At 39.6% G+C, this 12,631-nt stretch overlaps 1 long non-coding RNA gene across 1 annotated transcript in view; it reads right to left on the bottom strand.

Annotated features, from left to right (window-relative positions):
- Positions 1–707: 707 nt before the first annotated feature.
- Positions 708–12,631, bottom strand: part of LOC122891687 — a 57,819-nt gene continuing 45,895 nt past the window's right edge. Inside the window, exon 3 of the long non-coding RNA XR_006381309.1 lies at positions 708–1,772. This is a non-coding gene — a long non-coding RNA (uncharacterized LOC122891687). The remainder of the gene's footprint in view (positions 1,773–12,631) is intronic.

Genomic DNA, 12,631 nt, shown 5'->3' with positions numbered 1-12,631 from the left:
CACAGGCCTGCCAGAACTCTCATCCAGACATGAGGGTATTTTATCCCACTAAATAACTTATACAGGGTCAAGGGAGACAAACATCAATTGTGACTTGCTGACATCTTACATATTTTGCTCATGCAACATACAAACTGTCTTCAGGAAGCAGTTGCCTCCTGGCTCCCAACTCCCCCACTTCCAGCTTAGAAACACCCCAGGGTGGAGGAACATCCTATCTCCACACTTTCAGCCTCCCATCTCCACCTAACCCCAGCAGACCTTAGACTCACCTTAAGTCACATCCTCCAGAAAGCTCTAGCTGCCTGAAACCTCCCCACTGTCCCAGCACAAGTCCCAGCACAAGTCACATGCACACACGTCCTCCTGTCTTTTGCATCTAACCATCCTTCTGCTGGCAATGTCCTTCCCCCTCTTCTACACCTGGTGAACACCTATAAGACCACATCAACAGTGGCATCACCACTTTCCCAATCTTCTTTAGATATAGTCACCCCTGCCTCTCAGGGGCACACTGTATGGGCCCCCATTATACACTTTCCATACTGCACTGAGTGGTGTAACTAGTTCACTGGGCTGAAGGAGGCATTGGGGCAGGGTCGTCTGCATCCAGGCAGGCTCATTAATTAGCCCTGAAAAGACTCCAGCTGTGTTTACTGAATTCAAACAAGACATCTTTCTTTATTCATAATATTTATGTGGTTCTTTTCATAATCTATCCAGTCAATTCTCCACCTTAAAATTTCATGAGATATGATTCAAATATTTCCAAGTACAATTGATTTCTAGGTGAAACATGAAGTCTCCTAGAAATATGAAGGTCTTTTACAAGAGGTAGCAGTGAAGAGTTCCATTTCAGAAGACCGTACCATGCATCTGTTTTCTCATGGCTAGGGAGGAGCACCACCAATCAGGAATTCTTGCCAACAGGAGTTTGACTCGACGGTCCTCACCATTTGGAAGGCAGCACATGCTTCCCCCTCCTCTCAGAGCTTCGTCCAGATGTAACAAAGCAGACTACTTTAGATACAGAAAATTTTCTCTGGCTTGTGCTGGAGCTCCCTGCACAGAACTCCCTTTCATCTGCCTTCAGAGCATTTTTCTCGTCTGGCCTTGAAAACCCCTGGAGATACTTCATAAGGCTCAACAGACACAGGCAAGGTCAGCACATTCCAACTTGACTGAAGGAAGAGAACAGATGATGTGCACATTTTTCAACGCCACATGTACCTTTTTGCTGCATAAGGGGCTACCAATAAGGGAAAGTAGAGCCTTTACTAAAGTGGAGGGCTTCCCTAAGTCCTGCTGATAGTCAACTGCTCAACTCCTATTTTGAAAGGAAGTCAAGATGCTGCTACCTGCATTCTGTTTACACTGATTTTATCATTGTAGGCAGAAATAATACTCACTGAGAACAGCTGTATTGGAGAAATAAATATTATTTCAAGGGAATATTTAATATAAGCAATTTCTATATACTTGGCATGACTTACAACACTTTACATTTTCAGACAGGTTCTATCAATTTCATTGGGGGAAAATTCTCTCTGGTGCTGATAGTTAAGTAACTAAATCCACTCCTTTCCCATGTCTACTATCTTACTGTGCAAGTGGTATCTGATTGGGCACTGACTGCCCTATAGACAGAAAGCCGGGGTTGGAAGTGACAAGAAGCCAGAAGCTGGAGGAAGGGGACTGTGTAGCCATAGACAATGCTGGTTGCTTGTGGCATCATGAGGACTCCGTAAATCTCTTCCAAATCTACGTTCTACCTGTAAGTTGAAGAATACGGTAGTGAGTGATCTTAATTATTACAGATTACTAAAGCCCAGGAGATGTACTGTTGTCAAATACCTCAAAATACTGTATATATGACTATAAACATAATCTGAAAGATAATTACCAGGTTATTGCTTATTGGCCCATGTACCACCCCCTCAGGGATGTATGCCAGGTCTTTGAACCCTCCTGGTCATTTTCAAGCCCTAATTATGTAGTCAAAAGTACCGGAAGTTGCAGTATGACTAAATGTCATGGCTCCTTGGGCTAATTATCAAAAGCAACGCTACAGTCTCCTGGTTTAAACCAGTATTCAGAGATATTAATTTTTTTTCTCTGCACTTCCCGAGACTCAGCAGGGCTGCGCTGCAGGAAGAAGGGAGAAAAGAGACTTCTGTACCAGCACAATTCCCTGCTTTTCTACTCACAGTTTCCACAAAGCACCCTGGTCCTGGTAAGAAGGGGCAAGTCTGAGGGTGTTCTCCAGATGGCCCAGCTAGGACTAGCAGTGACACATCACTAGTTAAGGCATGTTTGTGACTCATCACACAGAGCCTTCAGTCCTCCTTTCTCTAGAGAAGTTCCACTTCAAATGCCCTAACTACATCTCCCATGAAAGCTAACAGCAGCCAGAAGACCAAAAGTAAACTGAACCCAGGATTCAGATTTCCTTTCTTTCTCCAAAGGCACAAAGTATATCACTGGAGTTATGAATCTGGTACAATGTGGGTGGACATCAGTTTGGCTTCATCTCTAAAGTAAATTCTCAGCAAGGGGATTTCTATTACAAATTCCAACTAACTTCTTAAGGAGTTTTTCTGAACTTTGCTAATGTAACTGCCATTTCCCTTGCTGCCAGTCATTTTCTCCCTTACTCCTAACAATCTCTCATTACCCCTGAGTAACTATGGCCACTTCAGAACATCTTCTCCACAGCACCAAGGAACACATAAACTCCACCCCACACCCCCATCTCCAGAGCAGAGCCCCACTCTCCCTTCACTTAGGAACTCCCCTTCCAGAGCAGATGCCTTCCATTATGGCTGGTACAGGCAAGGGCAAGTAATGCCTTATAAGAGGTTTTCAATATTGCATTAATGTATGCTCAGGGAAATAAATCAGAGAAAGACAAATACCGTATGACTTCACTCATATATGGAATTTAAGAAACAAAACAAATGAACATAGAGGAAGGCAAGGAAAAATGAAATAAGATAAAAACAGAGAGAGAGGCAAACCACGTAAGACTCTTAACTACAGGAAATGAACTCAGGGTGGCTGGAGGGGAGGTGGATGGGGAGAAGGGGTAACTGGGGGATGGGCACTGAGTGTCATATGCAACTGATAGGTCACTAAGTTCTACCCCTTAATACTAAAAGAAACTTTATCCAGAAAAACGGTTTCCTAAACTAGAATTCAGGAATGAATCACAAGATAATAAATTTAGTGATGACTCAGATGGTGACTTTGAGCAGCCCTGGAAGAAACGTCTCAAAAGCATAAAGGAATGCCAGCTGCTTAAATAAGGAACACCACTGGCATGTGCTGGTTTTTAGAATTTTTGTTCTTGTTTTTAAAAACATTTTGTCGGTAATTTTATCATCATTACAAAGAGTCTGTGGCCACTCTGATCTGTAAGATTTTATGATTACTACGTTTTGAATTCCTTAATAAACCATTTCTTTCAATCCTCTTATTAAGAAAGAAAGAAAAAGAGAAGGGAAGGAAGGCAAGGAGTAAAAGGGAGGGAGAAGGGAGGGAGGGGAGAGAAAGGAAGGAAGGAAAAAAGAAGCATCAATAACAAAAAGACAGTCTTACCACTTCTTGGATTTCAAAACTACAATTTGGAGTGATAGCGACTACAAAAAGGAAATAGAGTATGTATGAACTCTTTTTTTTTTTTTTTAAGACTTTACTTATTTATATGACACAGAGAGAGAGACACAGTGAGAGAGGAAATACAAGCAGGGGAGTAGGAGAGGGAGAAGCAGGCTCCCCATGGAGTAGGGAGACCAATGCAGGGCTCAATCCCAGGACCCCAGGATCATGACCTGAGCCGAATGCAGGTGCTTAACAACTGAGCCACCCACGTGCTCCAAGTATGTGTGAACTCTAAAGTTGGAAATACAATGCGGTTTGGATGTGTGCATTAATCCATTTTTAGAAAATACCACTACCCATTAGTTATGGCCCAACCATGAGTTTGGGGATATGGTACTTAAGAACAGTACTCCAGGGCACCTGGGTGGCTCAGTGGGTTGAGCCTCTGCCTTCAGCTCAGGTCATGATCTCAGGGTCCTGCGATGGAGTCCCGGGTCAAGTCAGGCTCCCTGCTCAGTGGGGAGTCTACCTCTCCCTCTGACCCACCCCCCACTTGTACACAGACACACTCTCACACTCTTTCTCCAATAAGTAAATAAAATCTTTGAAATATATATATATACATATATGTATATGTATATATATATATAGAAACCTACCAAGACCAAATCGTAAAGAAACAGAAAACCTGAACAGACCAGCTGTTAGTAAGGAGAGTAAATCAGAAATCAAAAACATCCCCCAAAAAACAAAAGTCCAGAACCAGATAGCTTCACTGGGAAATTCTACCAAACACTAAAAGAATTAATACCAATCCCTCTCAAACTCTTACAAAAAAACAGAGGGATGAGGGAACACTTTCAAACTCATTTTATGAGGCCAAATTACCCGAAAAGCAAAACCAGGCAGGGACACCACAAGATAATTACAGGACAATATTCCTGATAAACATAGATGCAAAAATCCTCAACAACATATTAGCAAACCAAATTAAACAATACATTAAAAGGATCATACACTGTAATCAAGTGGGATTTATTCCAGGGATGAAAGGATAGTTCAACATCTGCAAATTGATCTGATACAGCACACTAACAAATCATATGATAAAAATCATATGATCGGGGCGCCTGGGTGGCTCAGTGGGTTAAGCCGCTGCCTTCGGCTCAGGTCATGATCTCAGAGTCCTGGGATCGAGTCCCGCATAGGGCTTTCTGCTAAGCAGGGAGCCTGCTTCCCTCTCTCTCTGCCTGCCTCTCTGCCTACTTGTGATTTCTCTCTGTCAAATAAATAAATAAAATATTTTTTAAAAAAAATCATATGATCATCTCAATATATGAAGAAGAAGCATTTCAGAAAATTTAGTCTCCACTTATGATGAACACTCTTAACAAAGTAGGTACAGAGAGAATGCATCTCAACATAATAAAGGCCATATGTGACAAGCCCACAGCTAATACCATATTCAATGGTGAAAAGCTAAAACTTTTCCCTCCAAGATCAGGAACAAGACAAGGATGTCCACTCTCACCACTTTTATTCAACAAAGTACTAGAAATCCTAGCCAGAACAAACAAGAAAAATAAATAAAAGACACCCAAATCAGAAAAGAAGGTGTTAAACTCACTTGTTGGAGAAAACCCTAAATACTCCACACACACACAAAAAAAACCCTGTTACAACAAAAAAATCCAGTAAAGTTGCAAGATACAAAATCATATGTGAAAATCTGTTGCATTTCTACACCTTAATAATGAACTATCAAAAAGAGAAATTAAGGGGGCGCCTGGGTGGCTCGGTGGGTTAAAGCTCTGCCTTCAGCTCAGGTCATGATCTCGGGATGCTGGGATCGAGCCCACCAATGGGCTCTCTGCTCTGTGGGGAGCCTGCTTCCTCCTTTCTCTCTGCCTGCCTCTCTGCCTACTTGTGATTTCTGTCTGTCAAATAAATAAATAAAATATTTTTTAAAAAAAGAGAGAGAAATTAAGAAAACAATTCCATTTACAACTGCATAAAAAAGAATACCTAGGAATAAATTTAATGAAGAAGGTGAAAAACCTGTATGCTAAAAACTAGAACGCTTTGATGAAGGAAATTGAAGACACAAATCAATAAAAAGATATTCCATACTCTCGGACTAAAAGAATATTGTGGTTTTGGGGCACCTGGGTGGCTCAGTTGGTTGAGCATCAAGCTCTTGATTTTAGCTCAGTCATGATCTCAGAGTCCTGAGATCAAGCCCCATGTCAGGGTCCATGCTAAGTGTGGAGCCTGCTTGGGATTTTCTCTCTCCCTCTCACCAACTCGTGCTCTCTCTACCAGCTGAAAAAAAAGTAATATTAGTAGTATTTAATTAGTATTCAACTAATTAGTACAGTTAGTATGGACATACTACTCAAAGCAATCTACAGAGTTAATGCAATCCCTATCAAAATTCCAATGGCATTTTTCACAGAAATAGAACAAACAATCTATACAAGAACCTCAAAAGGCCTCCAGTAGCCAAAGCAATCTTGAGAAAGAACAAAACTGGAGGCATCACACTTTCTGGTTTCAAACTACATTACATAGTTATGGAAATCAAAACAGTATGGTACTGGCATAGTAAGAGACACACAGATTCATAATACAGAGAGCCCAAGAATAAACACACATATATATGGTCAATTAATTTATACAAAGAAGCCAAAAATTTACAATGAAGAAAAGACAGTCTCTTCAATTAACGGGTGTTTGAAAAATTGGACAGCCAGATGCAAAAGAATGCAACTGGATGACTATCTTATACCATACCCAAGAATTAACTAAATAGCTTAAAGACTTAAATATAAAACCAGAATCCATATAACTCCTAGAAGAAAACATAAGCAGGAAGCTCCTTGACATCATTCTCGGCAATGATTTTTTGGAATTAACACCAAAAGATACAACCTTCCAGTTATAAAATAAATGTTAGCCATACTGTACCGTATATTGAAAGCTGCTAAGAAAGTAAATCTTAAAAGTTCTCATCACAAGAAAAAGAAATTGGTAGCTGTGTGATAATGGATGATATTAACTAGACTGGGCTTACTGTTGTGATCATTTCACAATACACATACATGTCAAATTATTATGTTGTATACCTGAAATGCAATGCTGTATGTCAATTATATCTCAAAAAAATAGAAATCTTTTTGAGATATAATTGACATACAGCATTTTTTAAAACAAAAATATGTTTTGTTTAAAAAAAAAAAAAAACTTTCTCAAAGGAAGGAATACCACATTCAAAGTGTTGCCTTATATATTGGCCAGTTTCAATTCTAAACATCAAGAACAAACATCTTTGTGCTTCTCTTCAGTGCACCATCTTCCCAAACTTAAAGTAGGCCTCAGAATTTCCTTTTTTTTTTTAATCTTTTTTTGGAAAGATTTAATTTATTTACTTGAGAGAGAGGGAGAGAGAGCACGAGTGAGCACACTCACACACACAAGTTGGGCAGCGCGGAGGTGGGGGGTGACCCAGAGCAAAAGAGACAAGCAGACTCTGGGCTGAGCACAGAGCCCGACATAGGGCTCAATCCCACCACTCTGAGATCATAACCTGAGCTGAAATCAAAAGTCAGAAACTTTTCCAACTGGGCCACCCAGGTGCCCCAGGCCTAAGATTTTTCTATTCTTTGTCAGATTCTTGAAGATATAAAAAATCACTTTCAGATATCAAGTGGACACATTTTAAATATGGCAGTAGCGTTTTTATCTTTACTCCCTTTTTGCTGAACACTTGCAAGAGTTTAATTTTTTGGTGCTCAGGACCACGCTTCATGTTCTATAACTGAAAGGACGCACTATATTTGTAAACTAACTGGGGCATGGCAGTCAATCCAGATTTGCAGCAAATCTTCACCCATATTGCAAACCAGATGGAGAATTTAACTATTTTATAGCAACTAGCAGCTGTCTTCTTTGCATGTTTATATGCCTAGAGTCAAAATCCATAGCCTGCTGTATGTCCCTAGGGAAGTAAGAGGCTTAGAAATGAGATTTTTCTTAGTTTTCCTTTGTTTCCCTTCTAAAATATTTTTAAAACATTAACCAGCTTGATAGTACACCAAATAAGACAACAGAAGGAAATCCCTTCCAAATTGTAGCCTTGCATCTATCTATGCAGGAGATACCTTCATTTTGCCACATGGTGTATCCACAAATGTTTTTCTATATAGTTTGTACACAAATTGGGAATAAAGACCAGTGAACTGCCCTCCTATATAACTTACTGCTCAATAGAAGACCATCATAAAAGATCTGGCAACTAATCCTTACTGGTCAGAAAAACCTACATATGGTTCATCTATTTCTGGTATACACTAAATCAGAGCCTTAAAGAGAAATAGGTAGGGGAGTTCAATTTAATGCTCTCATTACACAAGACAAATGGTAAAACAGATGGTAGAATATAAAGCAATTCCAACTCTTTATCAGTCTGGTTCTTCCAGATTTAAACATTTAGACCACAGTGATTTTTAAATATATCCATGAAAAAGCAGGAAAAACAGAAAAGGCATGCAAATTTTCCTGGAATGAAAGTCAAGTCATGGAGATGGAATTCGTCTGGGCCTCAATAAAATGAGAGAGTGTGAAGACTGAGCTTTAAATTCAAAATTAACATATGACCCAAAGCTCTCTGCTGCTTTCTGATACTCAAATGGAAACTCTTTTAGCGAGTAAGGTATTTTTGTTTTAAGGCTGACTGAACTCCCAGCTGGATGGCAATCTTCAATTCAAGTCATATACTTGACCAATTGTCTTAATGCTCATTTTGATAGTAATGGCCAAGAGCAGCTGTAGATTTAACAGACTGTGAAACCCTCAGATTCGATTTCACTGTGAAATTTCGCTGTGAAATGTAGTCGGGGATCCATGTGCAGAAAGACATTAACGAGTATGATGCCAGTGTCAGCCTGAAGACTCAACAAGGGTGGAGAGAAGGCCAATGGAGAGGAAGGAGAGAATGACTGGGAGAAGGCAGGGAAGCAAAGAAACACATGGTTCTTGGGGGCCTTAAATCATTACTGTGAGTGAGCCTGATAACACACTCATGGGAAGAACAACAGCACAATATAAAAACAAACAGTACCAGGCCAGCATTCCTACAGCTCACCTGCTGCAACATAATTAACATGAGAGTAAATTATCTCTTTCTTTAAGCAAGAGCAACAAGAAGTGAATGGATTACAAATAAATGGATTACAAAAGTGAATGGATTTCAAATAAAATGGAAAATTATGCCACAGTCTTGGGGACCTGAAAAGTCTGACATAATAACAATGGCAAGTTGAAGCCAGATGTCCCAACAGTATTGGTTCCGAGGGGCTCCTCTGCAGGGGCTTCAATCCATAAGGAACAGCATCCCTCAAAACACTACACTAGACAAGAACGTTCAACCTTTCTGATACCATTTGCCCAATTCTACTGTCTCAGAAAAGATTTAAAAATTCTGAGAGAAAGAAATTTATAGACGGAATGTAATTCCTACAGTGTTCCAGAAGAAATGGAGATTAGGAAATCCTGAAGGATATAAAGTTTCATTTTTATTACAAATTTAGGGACAAACTAAGGTGAATTATGGAGTAGCAAAAGCTTATATTCTGGGCCCTGACACTTTTTTTCCTTTTTAACAAAGCAAAACAGAGAAGCTCTTGGGTATGGAAAAAAGTGACACATATATATATAGATATATAGATATAAATATAAATATAAATATAAATAAATATATTTATATATAAATATAAATAAAATCATAGATAAATATCTATGATTTTTATTTATTTATTTGAGAGAGAGAATGAGTGAGAGGCAGAGGGAGAAACAGGCTCCCCAATGAGGGACTTGATCCTAGGACCCTGAGATCATGACCTGAGCTGAAGACAGCTGCTTAACCAATGAGCCACCTAGGCGTCCCTACAAAGTGTTATATTTAGAGAGAGATACACTTAACTCTGACATTTCATTCACCCAGTTACTTAATCTCCTCACTATGCTATTAAGTTATATTTCAAAAAAAGACAAACTTCATTCCTTCTGACCCTGACTTCTAACAATACCATCCTGGACACTGAAGTCCAAAAGATCATCTCTACTCTTGCATCAGCTGTGGGGTTCAGGATGGATCCAGGTGTGCAAGCCTGAAACAAAAACATATTTTTCAAGAGGAGGGAGCAGTATGGCAATATGGAAACAGATTTGAAAAACAAATAATGTGTCCTGTAGTAAAATTAAAGAAATCTGGAGCTTGTATAAAACACATTTAGGAAGGGCAAAGCTAAGGGCTCCAAACTAGAAGTGAGTCATCTTCCATTCCAGAGAACCTTACCTCACCCTACTGCCTAGTCATTCTCAATCCGAAGGGTGCTGCTCCCAGGGAGATGCCAATTCTCATCCTTTAGGTATCAGTTCTTCCCCCTGGTGTTCACCTATATGTAGCCAAAGTTCTTCAGCTTTAACAGGCCACTCATGAAATCCGAAACACTACTACATAAATCTCAAAGGAATGAATCTCTAATCATTAAATTTCAGAAAAGATCACTAAACCTTAGGAGTTGTGGGATTGGAGTGCCTGTGTATTCAGAATATCTCCCATATTATACCTCATGGATAATTATATTCTTTTTCTAATCATAAACAGACTGAAAATCTTGCCTAAAAATCTTCAAAGAAATCTTTACCTAGGCAGCTATTTCTTTTTTCATTCATTTATTTCATGTTTGCCCAAATCATAAATTATTTTCTGTTTGCAAAAAGCCTACCACAATGCCTTGCACATACTTATGTGATTGGTTAAAAAAAAAATCATTAACTTTAAGTTTTTGGACGTAAGCTTTTCAAACCTATTCAAGAAGATAATTTCTACTTCTAACTAATGAAATAAGGGGTGTGGCATTATGGATCCAACCTTGAGCTTCTACAGAGTTCTGCCAAGTTATTTTCCAGAAGGGTAGAATCAGTAGCTCAATCATTACTATTATAATTCTTTTATTTATTTATTTTTTTAATTATGTTATGTTAGTCATCATACAGTACATCATTAGTTTTTGACGTAGTGTTCCATGATCCATTGCATATAACACCCAGTGCTCCATGCAATCCGTGCCCTCCTTAAGTCAGAGTAGGAGACAAACAGTGTTCTTTTTTTTTTTTTTTTCAAAATTTTATTTATTTATTTGAGAGAGAGAGAGAGAGAGAGAGTGCGCATAAGCAGGGTGAGGGGCAGGGAAAGGCAAACTCCCCACTGAGCAGGGAACCTGACAAGGGACTCGATCCTGGAACCCCAGGATCATGACCTGAGCCAAAGGCAGATGCTTAACCGACTGAGCCACCCAGGCACCCCACTACATTTATAATTTTCGGAGTGCTGGTCCACAGGACAGGAAGCAGTCTTAAAGCTCAGGGGCAGTGGTTCTACTATAGTGGCTTGAAACAAGGCTGAACTTGGAGCAGTTTTCAAATCTCAGCTCTTGCTTTCTGGTGTATGACCTTGGGCAAGTTATCTAACTTTGCTAAACATCAGCTCTTCGACCTATACAGAATACACACCCATTTTTATGTTCACATTAAGCTTTTCCTTGTTTGCTACACACAACTTTTCAGAATCTCCTATTATATAGTTCCCTATGGTCATTATGGACTATATCTCATTAAAACACATACCCAGGAGCTTGCAAAGTGAAACCACAATAGACTAAGCTGGGAAATTGCCCCAAGGAATCACTTAACAATATTCTGACAGCAATTCCTACAATGGGAGTTATAAAATTAGAAATGACAGTCGAATTGAAACTCAAGATTAATTTTTTCAAGATTCAAATCTGAACTTTTTGACTCGATGACAACGAACTACAAATAACTTCAAACTATCTATTAACTAGAAAAGGTGGTGTATCATTGTCAAGGCTTCACAGTGCATCTGGTCAGACAGAACAATTTATCTCTAAACAAGAGATGGCCACCTGGCCCTGCAAGGTAAACCCAAATAAGCCTCGACCTTTTCTTTTTTGGTAATAAGGAACCATGGCTTCGAAGCATTCTACAAAGTCTTATGCTTTTAGTCTTTGCACATTTTGCAGCTGCCAAGTATAAACCATCCAGTTTTAAGTGCTGCTGGGTAGCCACTGTCAAGTCAGATATCCCAACAAAAGAGAGAGAACCAGATCCAAGTCCTACTCCAAACTGGTATTTCTGAGATGAGGGAGTCACCTAGAAATGACAGCAGTGGTGGTGATCAGGAGTTACTGTTGTTGTGGCCAGCAACCACCCTAGCCAAAAAACAGCTAAGGGGAGTATGTGGGGGCTGAAAGCCAGAAAAACTGCCCCCATCAGTTATGCCATTATTTGAGTAACACTTCCTTTTCTCCCAAACCTCACCTTCCTTGCATCTGCCTTCACCTTAAGTAATAAAGCAATCCAACAACTTGCCCAAGCTTCTGACATCTCATCCTAAGAATCTGAGCCAAAGATTTTTTCTTTTTTTTTTAATTTTTTTTTAATTATTTTATAAACATACAATGTATTATTACCCCAGGGGTACAGGTCTGTGAATCTCCAGGTTTACACACTCCACAGCACTCACCACAGCACATACCCTCCCCAATGTCCATAACCCCACCACCTTCTCCGTACCCCCCTCCCCCCGACCCCCCCTCAGTTTGTTTTGTGACATTAAGAGTCTCTTATGGTTTGTCTCCCTTCCGATCCTATCTTGTTTCCTTTATTCTTTTCCTACCCCCAAGCCCCCAACATTGCATCTCCACTTCCTCATATCAGGGAGATCATATGATAGTTGTCTTTCTCTGATTGACGTATTTCGCTAAGCATAATACCCTCTAGTTCCATCCACATCGTCGTAAATGTCAAGATTTCATTTCTTTTGATGACTGCATCGTACTCCATCATATATATATCTCACATCTTCTTTATCCATTCATCTGTTGATGGCCATCTAAGTTCTTTTCATAGTTTGCTGAGCCAAAGTTTTAAGTGACAAAAACCATGC

The sequence above is a fragment of the Neovison vison genome, chromosome 12 (genome assembly GCF_020171115.1).
Source record: "Neovison vison isolate M4711 chromosome 12, ASM_NN_V1, whole genome shotgun sequence".
Lineage (NCBI taxonomy): Eukaryota > Metazoa > Chordata > Mammalia > Carnivora > Mustelidae > Neogale > Neogale vison.
The sequence above is the reverse complement of the archived record's forward strand: the minus strand, read 5'-3'. Positions and strand labels throughout refer to the sequence as shown.